At 48.7% G+C, this 17,826-nt stretch overlaps 1 long non-coding RNA gene across 1 annotated transcript; it reads right to left on the bottom strand.

Annotated features, from left to right (window-relative positions):
• Positions 1-4,004: 4,004 nt before the first annotated feature.
• On the bottom strand, positions 4,005-17,337 carry LOC135362937 (uncharacterized). The gene is made up of 3 exons (XR_010408402.1): positions 17,142-17,337; positions 8,273-8,447; positions 4,005-6,627 (listed from the first exon to the last, which is right to left on the bottom strand). It is a non-coding gene; the product is annotated as an uncharacterized LOC135362937 (long non-coding RNA).
• Between the last annotated feature and the right edge of the window lie 489 nt (positions 17,338-17,826).

Below are 17,826 nucleotides of genomic sequence, written 5' to 3'. Positions count from 1 at the left end.
GATGACAGGAGATTAATTGATAACCGGACGGCAGACAAGATAGTTCAGGCTTCGGTGGGGTGGCACTGAACTGTGGCACGGGGCGTCGCGCAGAAGACGCCTGGTCTGCAGCTTGGTGCGGAGGCCGCGAGCCTCACATCCGCTCGGCTTCTCTAGAGGCCGGCTGGACAGAACAGAGACGCAAACTGTGCCAGGGACTCTCCTCTCTGCAGCAGATTCGCTGGTCTTAGAAGACCTTTCCCGACAACAGCTGAGCTTATGGGAAACGTCCAGTGTGAAAAGTCCAGTTAGGAGGGAGTATCAGCCTGCCAATGCAGCCCAGGCCCGTCAGCTGAGCCATATGGGAGGGGAGGACAGGAAGGAGAGAGAAGGCGATGGAAAGACGCGGAAGGCTAGCTGGGAGTCCGGAGTGGGGTGTGGGGTGAGAGGTGCCTACAGCCTGCAGCACGTCGCTCGTAGACGGCTCGCACTCCAGCAAAGACAGGTCTCTGAGGATCTACCCTCCCACCCCAGCTGCATCCCCTTGGCCATTCCCAACGTGACCACCCCATTCTGGGCCCCAAATAGAAAGGAATGAATCATGACTTGCAGACCCCTCTGGGGCCTGAACTTCATACTCTTGACATTGCTTTTGCATCAAGTAAAAAGACCCTTTCCTGCCACGTGTGGTGCGCGTGGCGCCTGTGGGTACTACCATCCTGCCAACGGCAGCAAGCTTGTATTTCTAGGCAGGACAGTTTGGAATTCTGAAGTCAAGCCCATTTATCAAGGAAGCCCTGGCAATAGGGCCCCGATGGCACAGGGTTCGGGAGGCTATCCCACGAGGTCGCGGTCTCACTAGAGAAAGGATAAGAAAAAGCAAGAAGGCAAATGGAACCAAAAATAGGAAGGAAGCCAGATTTAAAAATAGGGGTTGCTCTACGACCCAGCAATTGCACTACTGGGTATTTACCCCAAAGATACAAATATAGTGATCAGAAGGGGTACATGCACCCCAATGTTTATAGCAGCAATGTCCACAATAGCCGAACTGTGGAAAGAGTCAAGATGTCCATCGACAGATGAATGGATAAAGAAGAGGTGGTATATATATATACAATGGAATATTATGCAGCCATCAATTAAAAAAAACAAACGAAATCTTGCCATTTGCAAAGACATGTATGGAACTAGACGGTGTTATGCTAAGCGAAATAAGTCAATCAGAAAAAGACATGTATCATATGATCTCACTGATATGAGGAATTCTTAATCTCAGGAAACAAACTGAGGGTTGCTGGAGTAGGGGTGGGTGGGAGGATGGGGTGGCTGGGTGATGGACATTGGGGAGGGTATGTGCTATGGTGAGCACTGTGAATTGTGTAAGACTGTTGAATCACAGATCTGTACCTCTGAAACAAATAAGACATTATATGTTAAAAAAAAAAAAGAAGAAGATAGTAGGAAGGGAAAAATGAAGGGGGGCAAATCGGAGGGGCAGATGAACTTTGAAAGACTATGGACTCTGAGAAACAAACTGAGGGTTCTAGAGGGGAGGGGTGTGGGGGGATGGGTTAGCTTGGTGATGGTTATTAAAGAGGGCACATATTGAATGGAGCACTGGGTGTTATATGCAAACAATGAATCATGGAACACTACATCAAAAACTAATGATGTAATGTATGATGATTAACATAACATAATAAAAAAAATAGGGGTTGCTGAAACGCGGGCTTCCCACCCAGAAGGGTTCTGGGAACCCAGCTGAAACGTGGGTGACTTATGCTTGATTGCCTGCCAGGAGCCCAGTCCTTGTATTTTGATTCAGTCCCCCTGCCCTCCCCCAAGAAGTGCACCCCTTGCATATCCTGTTTCTGTTTCTGTTCATGTGGTTCCTTCCACCCAGAATGCCCTTCTCTCCTTTTTTCACCTAGCTCATATTTGCCAAGACCCGGCTGAGGCACCATTTCCACCAGAAAGCCTACCATGAAACTTCTGGCTGGACCTCAAGCTCCTTCTCTTTGGTATCCAAGATTCCTTATATCTATTGCAACAATATCTGTGGGTTCTGAACCCTGATAGGCAATTTAGCATCACCTGGAGGACCTTGTTAAAAATATAAATCCTAGATGCCTGAATCTTTTGGGGGCGAGGCTTGGGAAGCTGTGTTTTTAAGTCTTCACGTGTGTTTTGGATGCCAGGCCAGGGTTGGGTATCTCTTGTCTAGTCTGTGTCCCCTGGGCCTGGGCACGGGGCTTAGGTCATGGAGACCACATGCCACTGTGCCCAGACACCCCGTAGGCCTGGCAGAAAGGGATGCAGAAGAGCAAGACCCATGTCCTTCGGTTCAGATTGTTTCCGTCCATTCATAGCTCGTGCCTTGTGCCCCAGACACTGTCCTAGGGATAGAAGAGCAAAACCCAACACAGCCTAACCTCACATAGCTTACAGGCTAGTCAGCAGACAGAGGCAAATCACATCACCTACACGCATTACTGCAAAGTGCAACCTGAGTGTTATAAAGGAAAAGCGAAACTGCTCAGAAACCCTGCAACAGGCACTCTGGCAAAGGCCTTTGCTGAATTACAAAAAGATACATGCACCTCCCTTTGAACTGACATAATCTTGCACGGGACACCAGGCTGAGTTTAAGTCACCCTCCCCCCTCCGCCTCCCCCCTTCCTCATCAGTGGAGCACTCTTGCGCAGTGAACAACTTGGACAACCTTCTGTGGTGGCCCTGTTGCAGTCTCGAGCAGAACGTTCTGGCTTCTTGGCTCTCCCTGATAGCAGGAAGATTCCTTTATCCTAGAAGGAGATAATTACATCTTCTATGGGCATTAATCTGTCTGGACATTTAGAGAGGAATTTATATGTATTTTCTGGAGGACTGGGTGTTTTTTTTTATCTAAATTGAAAAGAGGATTCTTTTAAATATGATCCAAGAGAGTTCTTTCATATGGTAATCACACACACTCCGGCTGATAAGCCCTAGACTTGGCATAGGGTTCAAAGCAGAAATTGTGTTCAGTTGAGGCACAGGGATGCTTTTTGATCTGATTTGCTTTCAGCTGCTGACATTGGGATAATTTTGGCTTCTGAGTGGCAGGGGGCCTCAGAAACCTGGGAGAATGAGATCTTTGTAAAGAAAGTCCGAACGACCTAGAAGGGGTGGAAGGGTCCTTGTTACATTTGGGAGCTAGGAAAAAGCAGCATTCTCTGGTGGAAGAAAACTCTTGTCACACGCTAGCCACACAGGATTTGAGCTGGAGTGGCCCTTGAGAGACGTCTCATCCAGATCCTTCTTTCTCCCAATGGGGAAACTGAAGCTCGGAGCGAGAAAGTGGATTGGCAGTGGGCGGCAGAGCCAGGTTGACACCCGACAGGTACCTTCTGCACCCAAACCTTGTTGATGGCCCACAGTGTCCAGTATGAGGATGGTGTGAGTTAACTGGGTGGCTATGTATATGGAGAAGGCGAGAAGGGGGCATGTAGGGCTGAAGACACGGAATTTTGCTACGGCCAGCATGGCCCCTCCTCTTTCAGATAGGGGACGCTGCTCTTCCTACTTAGGAGGGTTAGGGATAAGTGTCATCTACAGGAGAGGACACTGGGAACGGAAGTGATGGAAGATGGAAGTCATCCGACAGATGCCAGAGAATGCACAGTGAGCCACATGCCACGTGGCTGTCTCACGAGTGACGGTAGTAATCAGTTTGGGATGGGGGAGGCTTGGGTGTCAAAGTGGCATCCTACCTTGGACACCATATCTTTCAACGCTTTCAGTTGTGAGGATAAGATGGGCTAATGGGTGCTCAGCAAATGGCGACATCTCTCAACAGAGAGCCTGCTAAGGAAAGGGGTGGAGGAAGGGAATTTTCTCCTCCAGTCCCCTCGGCAATGCTTTCAGGAGGTAGGATTCTCCCCATCTCACGGATGAAGAAACAGGAACAGTTTCCTGCCCGGGTCATACAGCTTGATAGCAGTGAAGCCGGGCTCACAGGTGGTGTGCCTTATCCTCCGAGCCAGGCTAGCTTCTCTCAGACTCAGCATAATTTCTGCCCGCTCTGGCTGACAGCTCTTGTCCTTGCCTCCAGGCCCTGCCTTCCCTCCCCAGAGGACATGTAGCAGACATGGTCCCCAAATTCAAGTGCGTTTGAGTAGAGGTGTGGCGCTTTGTGCACGAGCCCTGACTTTGGCAGACAGATGTGTTGGCAGCTCAAGCATTTTTTTTTTAATATTTTATTTATTTATTTGACAGAGAGAGACACAGAGAGAGAGGGAACACAAGCAGGGGGAGTGGGAGAGGGAGAAGCAGGCTCCCCGCTGAGCAGGGAGCCCGATGCGGGGCTCAATCCCAGGACCCTGGGACCATGACCTGAGCCAAAGGGAGACACTTAATGACTGAGCCACCCAGGCGCCCACAGCTCAAGCACTTAAGAATGCTGGAAATGGGAGTCCCTTTCCCAAAGATGAGAGATCAGGGGATGCTGTGGGACATACCCAGGTTTGGTTTTACTCCAACTTGTTTTCCAAAGGCCCAAGCTCCACCAGCACACCAGGGCCCTGCTCTGATTCAAACTTAGGATGTCGGCACAGACGTCTCCAGCCGAGGCTGCACCTGCTTGGTTCCTGAGGGGTCCGGGCCGCCTTTCCTTCTCTTGTCTCCTAGTTACTGTGCTTCTGGGGACAAGGAAGAGACAGCTCCCAACATTTCTTCTGTGACACTCTCCTACAGATTAGGCAACCGGGAGTTTTTCCTCAATATCCACTTCTCTAGTGAATTTCACCAAGCTGGAACTCTAAAAGACAAAACTCAACATTTCCATGCCCTGTGAAGGGTGTAGGTAAATGGGGAAAGATAAATCCAAAAGGTGAGCGTTTCTAACTCCTGAGGGCATGTGCAGGAGTCCCGACCAGGCTGGGGGTGAGGAGACTTAGGTTTCAGTCCTCATTCCCTCCTGCTTCCTGTGTGATCTTGGGCAAGCTGATTAATCTCTCTGGGCCTCCATGCTTGCTAAGGCCTCTTTCAGGGCACACATTTCACTGTTATAAACATGGAAAGAAACCTCTCAGGAATGTGGTTCCTTTGTAGTGCTGAATTTTGCACGTTCACCATGGCCAATGATACTTGAGGAGTTTAGAGTTTTCTCTTGGTGGGACCAGGGACAGGTGTTTAAAACAAAGACTTGAGTTCTTTCCAACTGTGGCCCCAAGTATGTGGGTTTGGGAGGCCAATCAGGCTGTAGAGTCACATGTATTTTACATTGTAGAAATATATCCAATTTGCTTAGAATAAAATCCTGGAGATAAAGTGGTATTTCCAAACTCCATTGAGTTGCAGCCTCAGAACTAAGAGCCAGACCCTGTGGTCCAAACTCCTCAGCTGACAGGTGGGGAGGCCCTGAGTCCACAAAGGAAGGACCCCAGGACTCCTGGAGAATTTGAGACGGAACCGGAGCCAGAACCCAGCTGCCATCACGTCCAGTCTAACGCTTGCGTCCTCTCTGTATGAATAAAAGCTGATTTGAAGAGTAAGGGATTATAAAAATCATCTTATTATCTTAAGAACAGCTTTAATATATGTAAATACAGGCCCAAAGATTTTTATTTATAGTTGCAATTTAACACGTGTCAAAACCCTGCACGTCTTCAGACACCACTATGGACGTTCGATTTGCATTTCCCGAAGCCACCCTGAGAGCAACTCTGAAATAAATTAAAAAGAATGGTCAAGCCTGAATGCACACTGAGGTTTCCATGTGCTCAACTCAGCAGATTCAGGTATGACCCCTACAGAGCTTGGACTCTGAACAGCCACTAACATTCTCTACGCTCAATGACCATTTCACACAATGAATTCATCTGTGTAATTGTGCTTAGCTGTCCCAAGATTAACTCCATGTTTGCATGAAGATCAAAATGCTTACTTTAAAAAGTTTGGTTTTCTTCCATTTCTGTCTTATCTGGGGAGGTAGTCATGCTTGGAATTTCCTGGGCTTTTCTTTTTTAAATCCCTTGGAGGGATTGAGAATGTGAGAGCAAGTAGTAGGGGGTGGGGTGCCTTACTGACCTTTTATTGTCTTTTTTTTTTTTTTTTTTGAAACAACAGTAGGCACCCATTCTTCCTTGTGTTGATGTCTTCTTGTCAAATGCAATCCAGAAAATCGGGATCTTAAAGTGGGTAATGGCATCCTTGCTTGTCTCCACCCCTAAATCCTACACTAGTTAGAACGTGATCTAGAATTCTGCTTTTCCCAAAAGTTTTCTATTGGGTTAGAGTTTACATGCAGTAAGAAGCACACATCCGAAGTGTACATCCTGATGGACTTTTATAAACGCATACCCTTCTGCATTTGTCATACTTCGTAGTGGAATATCTGTTCTGGGCTCTTCCAAGGCTGGCCGCTTCCGAGAGGGGGGCAGAGGCCGACATCTGGAGCGCTGAAAGGGTGGTGGCGTGATTCGAGTCAGAAGGCCTTATTTTCTCCAGGTTCACCTCACTTGCACTCTGGCTGAAGCTCTGGGAGAAACGTTGGCTGACACACTGCACCTTCGCTCACAATGGGGATCGGCCGGGAAAGGGAGACGTTTGAATGGGGTGGGGTGTTTCCACTTAATCATTACCACTGCTGACATCAATGGAAACCTGCATGGGTACCCACAATAAGTGGAAAGGAGGCCAGACTCTCGGTGAGTATTGTGATGAGGTAGGGGACACACAGAATACAACACCGAGCGCAGCTTGGATTGTGGCTTCGGTGCACGGTTGTTTTTTTGTGGTTGAAGGGTGCACACTGCCTTGGCTATTTCAAAACAATGTCAGGAGAGGAATGGTTGTGTTTTCCAGCAGCCCAGTGGGTGCCCAGGACAGAGGCAGCCTTGAGAACAAATATGTCCTTTCCAGAAATAGGAAGTCAACTATTTACCTATGCAAAGCAATGCTATAAAAGGGCTTTATAAGTTGAGTTGCAGCTCCTGAGCTTTGGACTGAACCCTGGATTTGTCTCAAAAGGCTCCTTCCGGAGGAAGGAAGGTCCTGAAGCTCTGGCTCAAACAACGATTGAAGTCAAGTGGAACCTCCCCCATCTAACAAGCTGACGAGCCCCAGCAAAACACCCTCAAGACAGCTTTGGGACAAAGAAGACAATATCACCATTTCAACCTGAATCAGCATGGCAGCCAGGCTTCAAACTTCATTTTGTGAAGTTTAAAAAAAAAGTTTTTAAAAGAAGATTCACTTTTAAATCCTATGATTATTGCCTAACCCCCAACTCCCCGAACCCTTCACCTCATCACACTCTTTTGGCAAAGCCACAGCCTTGGTTAGATCTGACTCAGCTCACTTCACGCCTGACCCCGTGTAGCCGAGCCAGGTTCCAGAAAAGCGTGCAGTCATGCTGGTGCCTCACACTTTAAATTCACAACCTCAAGCCTCAAGAGGATCCTCCTTGATGCCGCCAGGCCATTATGCCATGTACCCCTGGTCAACGTACATTGGCATATCTCATTCAATCAGTATTGGTTGAATGAATGGATTGAATGAACGAATGTTATTTAGAGTCCTATCGGCACTATAGTTCTGCTTGCTCAAGCTTACAAATGAATTTTGTTTTTTATTTTATTATTTATTTATTTATTAATTAATATTTTATTTATTTATTTGACAGAGAGAGACACAGCGAGAGAGGGAACACAAGCAGGGGGAGTGGGAGAGGGAGAAACAGGCTTCCCGCTGAGCACGGGGCCCGATGCGGGGCTCGATCCCAGGACCCTGGGATCATGACCTGAGCCGAAGGCAGCCGCTTAACGACTGAGCCACCCAGGCACCCCTGGAGAACTTATTTCTTATCAGTTTTTTTTTTAAAGATTTTTTTTTTAACTTATTCATTTTGACAGAGAGCACAAGTAGGCAGAGCACAGGCAGAGGGAGAGGGAGAAGCAGGCTCCCCGCCGAGCAGGGAGCCCGATGCGGGGCTCGATCCCAGGACCCTGGGATCATGACCTGAGCCGAAGGCAGCCGCTTAACTGACTGAGCCACCCAGGCGCCCCAGTGAATTTTATTTTTAAAACTTTTTTTTTTAAATGAGCACTGGCCTTGGACCCAGAAGACTCACATCCCAGTCTTAGCACTGCTGCTTTCTAGCTGGGTGATCTCAAACAAGTTATGTTTCCTGCCTGGCACTCAGCCTTTTCTATAAAATTTTCTATAAAATGAGGTGGTTGGACCAGGAACACTAGCAAATGGAGAGTCTCTTTAGATGTAGGTCAGATGAGTGATCTAAGGTCCCTACCTTCTGCTGAAGCTCACGGATCCGTGATTCTTCCTTGAGCCAAGCAAGCCCACAGCTGGGTGTCAGTCAGGAGAGGCGTGGGGTCGCTGGCGTTTAAGGGACCCGAAGAGAAACGCTTGCCGGAAGACCTCTTCTCTTCTTTATTGGTCTCTGAATATAACTTCTGATCCTGCAGCTAGAAAGAGATTCCAGAGTAGGCAAACCTCTCCTGGTTCTGAGCAAACTTAAGGTGGAGTATAGTGGAAAGGTGACATTGGACTGGGATTCGGGTGCCTGGATGCTATCCCAATCCTATCTCTGCTCATCAGCCCCTTCCTCCTGTTGGGTCTCTGTTTCCCGGTCTGTATAATGAGTGAATTTAAGTTCACTAAGCTTTTTTCTGTCCTCCACCACTTTCCAGCACTGATGGTATCTTTTTGCCCTTTTTATTTATTTTTTTAAAGAATTTTTTATTTATTCATTTGAGACAGAGAGATACAGAGAGAGAGAGAGTAGGAGCAGTGGGGAGAGGTGGAGGGAGAGGGAGAAGCAGACTCCCCAGTGAGCAGGGAGCCCGATGCGGGGCTCGATCCCAGGACCTGGAGATCATGACCTGAGCCGAAGGCAGACACCCAACGACTGAGCCACCCAGGTGCCCCTTTTTTGCCCTTTTTAAGTTGCCAGGCCTGTTTCAGATCGGAACCAGCACAGCATCAGCAAGTTTAGGATGGAAACACCAAGGTCTTGAACAAGAGCCGGACTTTGGAATGGTAGGAGGAAAGGAAAGGCATCGATGGTAGAAACACCTGCCCTTGAGTCAAAAACCAGCTGGGCGAGTGACCACAGACACAGGAGACACCCCCCTGGTTCTAGAATACTGTACAGCACCTGCCCCCAGTGTGGGGTAGAGTGGACAGTTTGGGTGCTACGTGGGCAAATCATTAAACATGAATCAAAACTTCCAGTGCGAAAATCATGTTCAATTAATTATCTTTTAATCTTTCTGATTCCTTTAAGGGGTCTGTTTGGGCTAGGACATTTTAATAACATTCAAATGCTAATCTGTCCCTTCTTCCCTGGCAACATTCTTCCCTGGCCTCCACTTTTTATTAAACAGAGAAGAAACAGGGCTGAGGCTCAGAAAGCTTTGCCAGTCTAGAATTTGGTAATGTTGTTTTGCTTTATTGCATTTATTTTTGTGGATAATTAATGGAAAGGGATACTACGTTCCCATGTAGAGTCGTGAAAAATTTACCTTAAAATACATGCATTTAAGTTAAAAAACTGAGTTGATTTCTATATAAATATTAAGTAATAATGTGTAAGGTAATGCCCTCCTTTATGACCACATGGAGCAGATACTTCCTGGGGTTTGAGAAACACTGGTGGGTGGCAGGTGGGTGGCATCCCCCAACATAAGATTGCGGGGGGAGGGGTTCTCTGGACATTACAATAGTGTTTCATTTAGTTCTAGTAGGTAACTCAGCTTCATGTCTCTCTCTGTCTCTTCCTAAGTAGACTCCATGCCCAGCATGGAGCCCAATGTAGGGCCCAAACTCACGACCCTGAGATCAAGACCTGAGCTGAGATCAAGTGTCAGATGTTTAACGGACTGAATCACCCAGGTGCCCCTCTTTTTTTGTTTTTAAATAAATGTTTACCTTTTCCTGATCACTATTGTATAAAACTGGAAATACAGAAAAACATGTAGAACAAAAGGAGAAAATATAGAAAAGCCTATAGAATGGAATGAAAATTTGTTCATTCATTTATCCATTCATTCTCTGCTCAGAAATAACCACTCCTAACACACGGGTAAATTTTTCTTCCTCGGTGTACCAACACAGCTGTTATTATCATGGATGTATTTTATTTCTGTAGCCAATTTTATTTCCCTAATATTATAGTATAAATGTATCCCAATATCACTCAAAACCCTTTATACACATTATTTTAAATGGCTATGAGGTATTTAACATGGAAAAGCCCGCAGTGGATTTAACCATTCCCCAGCCGTTGGGCCCCTGGGTTGTTTCCAGTTTGGGCCATGAAAATGTTGTGATGAGTATCTTTATGCATTATCAGTTTGTCTGCATTTTGGATGGTTTCCTTATAGTAATTCTGGAAGAGGCATTCCTAGGTGGGAAGATTTTTAAGGCTTTTGGGATATATTGCCAGACTTTTTTATGGGGCCTGAAAGTACTTAGATCTGAACCCATGTCCAGTGGGACTCACTCTGCTTTGCGTATGCAAGGTGGGGCTGTTCCTGGAAAGAGCTCTGCCTTTGCGCCTTTGGGCAAGTTACCCAACTTCACCACCTCCTGCTGGTACAGGTAGGACCAGTCACTCCCCAGGAACCCAGGAGCGAGCGTTCTTCATATCTAGGCTTGTGAGTGCCCGTATTTCAGCTGCAAAAGTACACACGTCATTAACTTATGTGTTTCTCCCTTTGTGTAAAGGGATCAACAACAGTTTTCTGGAAAATGACTTGTCGCAACAGCCTAAAAGGCTCTTTTGTAGCCGAGCTGGGCAAGGTTTGAATAAACATTGCTGACTTTCAGGGGAAGAGTGCAGACGGCGGCACTCATGCTCAGTGTCCTCTGTGTGGGAGCCCCAGCCGTGCGGGCGGCCAGGTGCTTAGCATCTCACTGAAGCCTCCACGACAGCTCTCCCCAAAGTGCATTACAGAGAAGGCTGGCTCCGCTGGAGGCTAGTACATGAGCCTTGCAAAAAATTTCTGTTGCTTGGAAAAGACTGTGTTGATCAAAGCTATACAGATTCTTTCACGGCTTTCTCAGAGCTTGCTGGATCTAATGTTTTTCACGAATCCCCCAGACGGGGATGTGATAGTCCGCGTTTGCCAGGCTCACCTGACAGCGAAACCCTTTCTCACGCATCTCATCTGATGGGTGTTCCAAAGACCATGCTTTGAGAATCACTGCTGACAACAACTGTGCAAGAGAATGTTTGTCCTTGTAATGTACAAATGAGAAAACTGAGGCTCAGATAAGTCGACCAGGGTGGCCCCGCTGGTGATTCCTGGACTCGGGATTTGAACCCAAGGCCACCTGACCTTAAGCCTGTGTTCTGCTCCACTGTCCCCTGCGGGGCCAGGGTGCAGGGTGCCTCTTAGCTAAGCACTGGGTGCATGAAACTGGAGGGTGAATATGAAATCAAGCTCGGAGCTTGGGAAGAGGATCCCATGCTGTGTGCATTGGTCATGGAGCCCGAGTCGATGGAAACTGATGCAATCTTAAGAAACCAAGGAAGTGGGAAACCCAGAAAGCTGAGATCAGGCAGTGGAAGACAGAGGGGTTGAATTCTGGGGGCCCTGCTATTAACACTTCATGGATTGCTTTCTTATGGGCTCGGCTGGTTTATGAGCGTGGAGGATTCATCTCTTGTGCCCAGTGTAAGGTGGAGAGCGAGAAAGGAGCATTATTCTGTTGTGCTGTGGTGTGGAAGAGCCCGGAAGGCTCTCACCTTACTACCTAGCAGCTCTTGACTGTGTTCATTGCTCCATGCCTCCCCTGATAGGCTTTTCCCTTGATTCCTGTCTCCTGTGGGGCCTCTGCTCGGACTGTTTCCTGCTGGGGCTCTGCTCTCTAGCAGCAGCAGGCCTACTATGTGTGCATTTCACTGGCTTCAGAGATGTGGAAGAGAGGAAACCTGGTAACCCAATAGCATAATAGCCAGAGCACTTCCATTCCATGCATTCAACGAAAATTCACACGCCGGCATTGTTGCAGGCTTCCGGCATGTATTAAGAAACCATCCAGACACGAACCCCCTCCCTAGAGGCATAGTCATTCTAGTGGGGGAGGGAGACAATAAACCAGGTAAGAAACATGTTAGATAGTGATCAGCAATATGGAAGAAAAGGGGACATGAGCAAGGTGGGGATGGAACAGTGGGGGCTCACATTTTGGATAGGGATGGGCTGGGAGGCTTACTGAGAAGGGGCTTTTTACTCCCACACAACCCTTTGAGCAGGGAAGGGATCCCACATGTGTTGTACCTCTAGTAGATGCCCGGCATCGCCCATTTATACATGCCATGTGTATTTTTTTCCTTTTCAATGTACAGATGAGTAAAGTGAGGCTCAGAGAAGCCAAGTAATTTTTCCTAGGTCACACAGCCAGTGTATGGAAGAGCCCCCAGGACACTGGAAAGCCCATGCTTTCTCTGCAAACCCACACTTTCTCCCTGAAAGAGTTAGCCAGGCCAGGCACCACTGACTCACTTTATAGGGAAGGAAACAGATACCTGGAGAGTCTTAGGTAGAGGTCAGGGATGCTGCTAAACAACCCACATGCAGAGAATTGTCTCCACAACAAGGAATTACCCTGCCCCACGGTCGAAAACATCGAGGCTGAGAAACCAGAGGTAGAGGGAGTCTTATACAAGGGAGGTAGCTCATGGCAATGCTCTGCTCACGACCCTCTCAGGCTGCCCATCTTGCTCACAGTGGGCCCAGAGTCCTCAGGGGCTGGGGGAGGACAAGGCCCTCCTGGCTCTGTTCCTGCTCTCTGTTCCACCTCCTGTTCCTCAGAGCCTTGCCCCTACTTGCCATCAAATGTCACCCTTGCAGGGAGGCTTCCCCACCGCCTCATCTAAAACTGTAGCCTGGTCCAGCGTTCTCCATCCTCCTCCCGTGTTATAGGGGTCCCCACCTCACCGACGGCCTGACACACTAAGTTACTGTATTATTTTCTCTTCCCCACAGGGAAGGCATGTTTGTTTTGTTCACTGTTGTACCCCACTGCCTGGTGCTCAAAACACATTTGCCGAACGAGTGAATACATCCACATCACACCGTCCCCGACTTGCTCCTCTCCTTGTGCCTGCGACCTGATTCCTGAGGCCACCATCTTGTCAGGAAACCAAGGATCATGCCTGAGCCTTCCCTTTCTCCTTCTGATAGCTTTATTGAGGTGTAATCCACATACCGTACAACTCATCCACTTCAAGTGTGCAATTCAGTAGCTCTTCCTAATCAGGTGGGGGTTCATCATGTGACCACCATCAATTTTAGAACATTTTCCTTACCTCTCCCCTCAAAAACCCCATAGCCATTAGGCATCAGCTCCTAGTCTCCCCCGCACCCGAGGCCTAGGCAGCCAATAATCTACTTTCTGTCTGATACATGTGCCTATTCTGGACGTGTCATATATATGGAATCAGACAATACGTGGTCTTTTGTGACTTTTTCAGTTAGCATAATGTTTTCAAGGCTCCTTCATGTTGCAGTAGGTATTAGTACTTCATTCCTCTTTTTACTGAATGACACTTCATTGCATGAATTTCATCTTATTTATCCATTCATCAGTCGATGGACATTTGGATCGTTTTTGTGTGCATGTATGTTTTCATTTCTCTGGGGTATAGACCTAAGTTGCTGGGACATATGGTAACTCGATGTCCAACCTTTTGAAGAACTGCCAGGCTCTCCCTTTTCTCTAAGAAGTCATATCCAACCCTCCACCATGGGCTGGTGTTCTCCTTCTTGCATCTCCAGAAACCGCCCGGCCGCTTCTCACCTGGATGGCCACATGCTTCCTACCCGGGATGTCTCTCCAGTGGGTCCCCCTCAACTGCACATCGGACTCACAGGGAGAAGGAGGTTCAACATCCCAGGGCCCAGGCCACCCCCCAGACCCATTACAGCAGCCTCTCTGGGCAGGCGGGGGTGGGGTGGACCCAGGTGTCAGCCTCTCCACGGCTCCCAGCTGATTACAAGCACAGCCATAGTACCTCTGTCTAACTCATCCTCCATGCTGCCACCTTAGAGCAAGTCTGGTGGTGTCACCCGCACTCTTCTTGAAAGCCCCTCATGGCTCCCTGTGGCCCTCCACAAAATCCCAACTCCCTGGGATGCACACAGGTTTCTGTGACCTCCACCCGCCTGCCTCCGTCCAGCCGCGTCCGCTCCCTGACTCGTGTGGCCCCTTGCCCCACCACTCCATGCCTTCAGACACACCGGTCCCCCTCCCCTGACTGCTCTCTGCTCCCCCCCCGGGGGGCTGGCTGGGACCCCTCCTCCACACTGACTGTAACCTTATGTTTACTGGCCAGTCCATGAGCTCCTCCAGCCCAGGGCCAGTATACGATCCGTCTCTGTATCCTCAAGCTGCAGCTTGCCTGTGGGTTTGTTGGGTGGGTGGGGAAGGGTTATGAGTGAGGGAGAGAATGCCTGCTGGTCTCCGGAGGGACGGGAGCCAGGTAGGCAAGCCCAGCTGTTGCCGGACCGTCGTCTTCTGAGTCCCAGCACTAATCCTGGGGCGGCCAGCAGGCCCTGCCCGCCGCGCCTCCCGGACCAGTGAGGGTCAGGTGCGCATCCACGCTGGTGGACTGGCCATGCCCCGCCGTGTTTCCCCACCTAGCCCCAACGTGCTTCATTCCCTAGCTGCGGCCCTGGAGCCGGCAGGTGTTGGCAGAAAAGGGGGCACTGTGAGTGACCGTCCTTCTGCAGCTAAAGGCAAAGGGCCCCAACCTAGACATCAATCATGTAAATCCACTTTCAAAGGGCCTGAGTGGAGTGGAATGTCCCTCGTCCCTTCTTCAGCCATAAATCTTCAGGCTGCGGAAGGTAATTGTCCTCCTCTTGAAGAAGCTATAAAGGGCACGGCCCGTCAACAGTTGGCAGGGCAGAGACTATAACCGGCCCCCTGGGTGGGGCCCCGACTGTGCGCCCTCCGCCCGCTGAGCTCTCCTCCCCCTCCACCCTGGCGTGGGCTGCGCCATCTCGGGAGGGCCTGTCCCGAAGCTCCACTGCTTGTTCTGGAGGCTCCCACGGAAGCCTTCCATTGCCCCGTAAATAACCGAGCCCCCTTCCACTGCTCAGCCATGCTGACGTCTCTTCACTTCCTGGGGCGAGAGGAGCACTGTAAAGGGAGTCCAGCTCTGCTGTGTGACTGTGGGTGACTGACTTCCCTCTCCGGGTCTTGGATTGCCTTGAGGTGAAGAGGTGAGGAGGGTGGACTGGCTGACGGAGAAGGGCTGCTGTCAGCTCTGACGTCGCAGCCCGCCCTCCTGACAGCAAGGCTGTAGGAAGGTCTTCCCATGAGGGCCTGAATTATCCCCGTAGGTGGGGAGACCAGGGTCAAACCCAGCAAAACATAACAAGCTGGAAAATCACTCCTCTCTGTATCTTCATTTCTTCTATATCTGGCCTCAGGGTAACAGCAGGGGAGAGGGACACATCACTGGACGAAGGAGCCTCCAAGACCTGAATTCAATCCCCGCTCTGCCCCTTACTGACAAGCGTCACTTGGGGCAAGTAATTTTTCCCTCTGTGTGACTCAGTTTGCTCATCTGTGAAATAGGGATATTTCACACTTCATTCACACAGGCACTTGCCGAGCGCCTGCTCTGTGCCTGGTCCAAGGCTTGGTGGGGGAGAGAAAAAGGTGGGTAAGGCACGATGCTGACTCTCAAGTTGCTCACAGTCTGGTAGGAAGACGGCCAAGCAAAAGGGCAATTGTAATACAGTGTGGCGAGTGATATGATAAGGATCATAATGAACACCATGACAACAGCTAGCGTTCATTTATGTCTTGTTAGTGCTCGGCACTCTGCTAGGGGCTTGATCATTTCATTCCCCCCTGTAAAACCCTCTGGGCTGAGCATGGCAAACATCCCATGTCACCGGTGCTCAGGGAAGGTGGCCCGGAGGAAATGGTGTGTCTGCTGGGAACTGAAGCGGGTATGGGAGCTTTGGCAGGCAGAGACTGAAGGGCTGGGAGGGAGCATGGGGACTGACCAAAGGCCTGCACACGCCTGGAGCCCACATGGCTGGAGCCCACGCAGGAGCTGGGGTGGGGAAGGGGCTGGTAGGCAGCCAAGCCATGGGAAGGGCTCCGTGGAGCCCTGTGGAGGATGAGCCAAGCAGCCAGCAAAAAAGGCAAGAAGACCTACAGACCTGCTAGCGGTGGGAGCCCCTTCTTTGGAGGCTGTTGTCATAGTCCCTAAGGGCCTGGGCTTAGGGACTTGTGGCCAGAGGGGACTGATGGCCATGTGCGTAAAGAGTGATGGAAGCTAATGAGATCCTGTATCCAGGCAGCCTGGCAGAGCCCTCCAGGTTGTCCCCGTTCTAGCATCAGTCTCGTTCCCAAAGTGACCACTGCCCCGCTCGCCATCTTGGCTGTCAATACACTGACTAGCACCAGGAGAGAGGGGCAGAATGGGGAAGAGACTGGGAAACCAACCACAGCCCTGAAAGAATATAAGCAGGTAGGATCTGAGCAAGGAGGCACGTCAAACCCAGGGGAAGGATGGTTTGATTATTAAAGCAGTGGTCCAGAGACAATCAGAAAGACATCAAGTTACATCTCTGCCTCATATCACACATCCAAATAAAATTTAACATCTGTTAAAGAGTCGCATGGAAGTCAACAATTGGAAAACAATGTCCAGCAAGAGAGAACTGGTTAAAATGCGATGTATTGCTATACTGTGGACAACTCTTGAGTCATTAAAATCGGTTTTAGGAAAATATTTAATGCTCATGAGAGGTTATTAAGTAAAATAGCAGACTACCAAAAACGACACGGTTATGATCACAGTTTTGTAGACTGATTTCCCACAATATATATGGAAGAGTGCTCATGTGAGTCCACGTGGATGGCACATACTCATACTCACACACGCACGTATCACCAAAAGTCTGACATGAAACATACCAAAATGATAATAGCAATCATCACAAGTCATTTTTACTTACACAGACTTATTGGGGTTTTTTGCAAAAATTCTACAGTGAAGACTCATTGCTTTTATAATATGGAAAAGAGATAAATGTTACTTAGAAAATTAATCTATGCTGCCTCTAATATTAAAATAATTTAAACACTTTGGTGAAAGAAAGTGAAAATAAATCTGGGGAGCATACCTCATGAAGGCTGGAAATCCAGTCGCCCAAGGAGCTCAACATTTTCCTAATGCCCCTCCACGAAATGACCAGGTATGACTATTAATATTCCTGGAACCTGACAGAAACTTGTGCTTCTCTGGAGAGGAGACCTCTTCCTGCGTCCCACAAGATGGTCCCAGCTGACCCAGGGGAAAAATGAAGTCCATGATTAGCGTTTTTTTCAATTAAGATTTATCTCCTATAAGATTTTCTTAACATTTGATGCCTGAAGTTACTGATATATTAGAATCTAGTATGAGATGATATCAGATTCAGTCCTGATTATATATTTAACTCTATTAAGTTTAATATGTCACCATTTCAGTATGCACTGGTTCTCAAAAGAGTGAAGACTACAACAGCCTGAGTCTCTGGTTTTCACAAGTTCTCCAGGTGATTCTGAAACTCACCGCTGGTGTTGCTCGTGCTTAGGTAGGGGGTCTCAAACTTCGCTGTAATTAGAATCACTTGTGCAGATTTTAAACCTGCTCGTGGCAAGACGGCACCCCAGACCGCTAAACTCAGATTCTGTAGGTTTTAAAGTTCCTCAGGGGATTGCAATTCAGCCAGGTTTGCGAATCAGTGTTCTACTGAGAGCTATCTGAAATCCAGGTGCTAGGTGAGCCCGAGAAACAGCCTGGGGTCTAAATGGCTTTGTGTGTTC

Source organism: Mirounga angustirostris, unplaced genomic scaffold (genome assembly GCF_029215605.1).
Source record: "Mirounga angustirostris isolate CCGP_5_RB_7025 unplaced genomic scaffold, mMirAng1.0.hap1 SCAF_17, whole genome shotgun sequence".
Taxonomy (NCBI): Eukaryota; Metazoa; Chordata; class Mammalia; order Carnivora; family Phocidae; genus Mirounga; species Mirounga angustirostris.
This window is presented reverse-complemented; position numbering and strand designations above follow the sequence as displayed.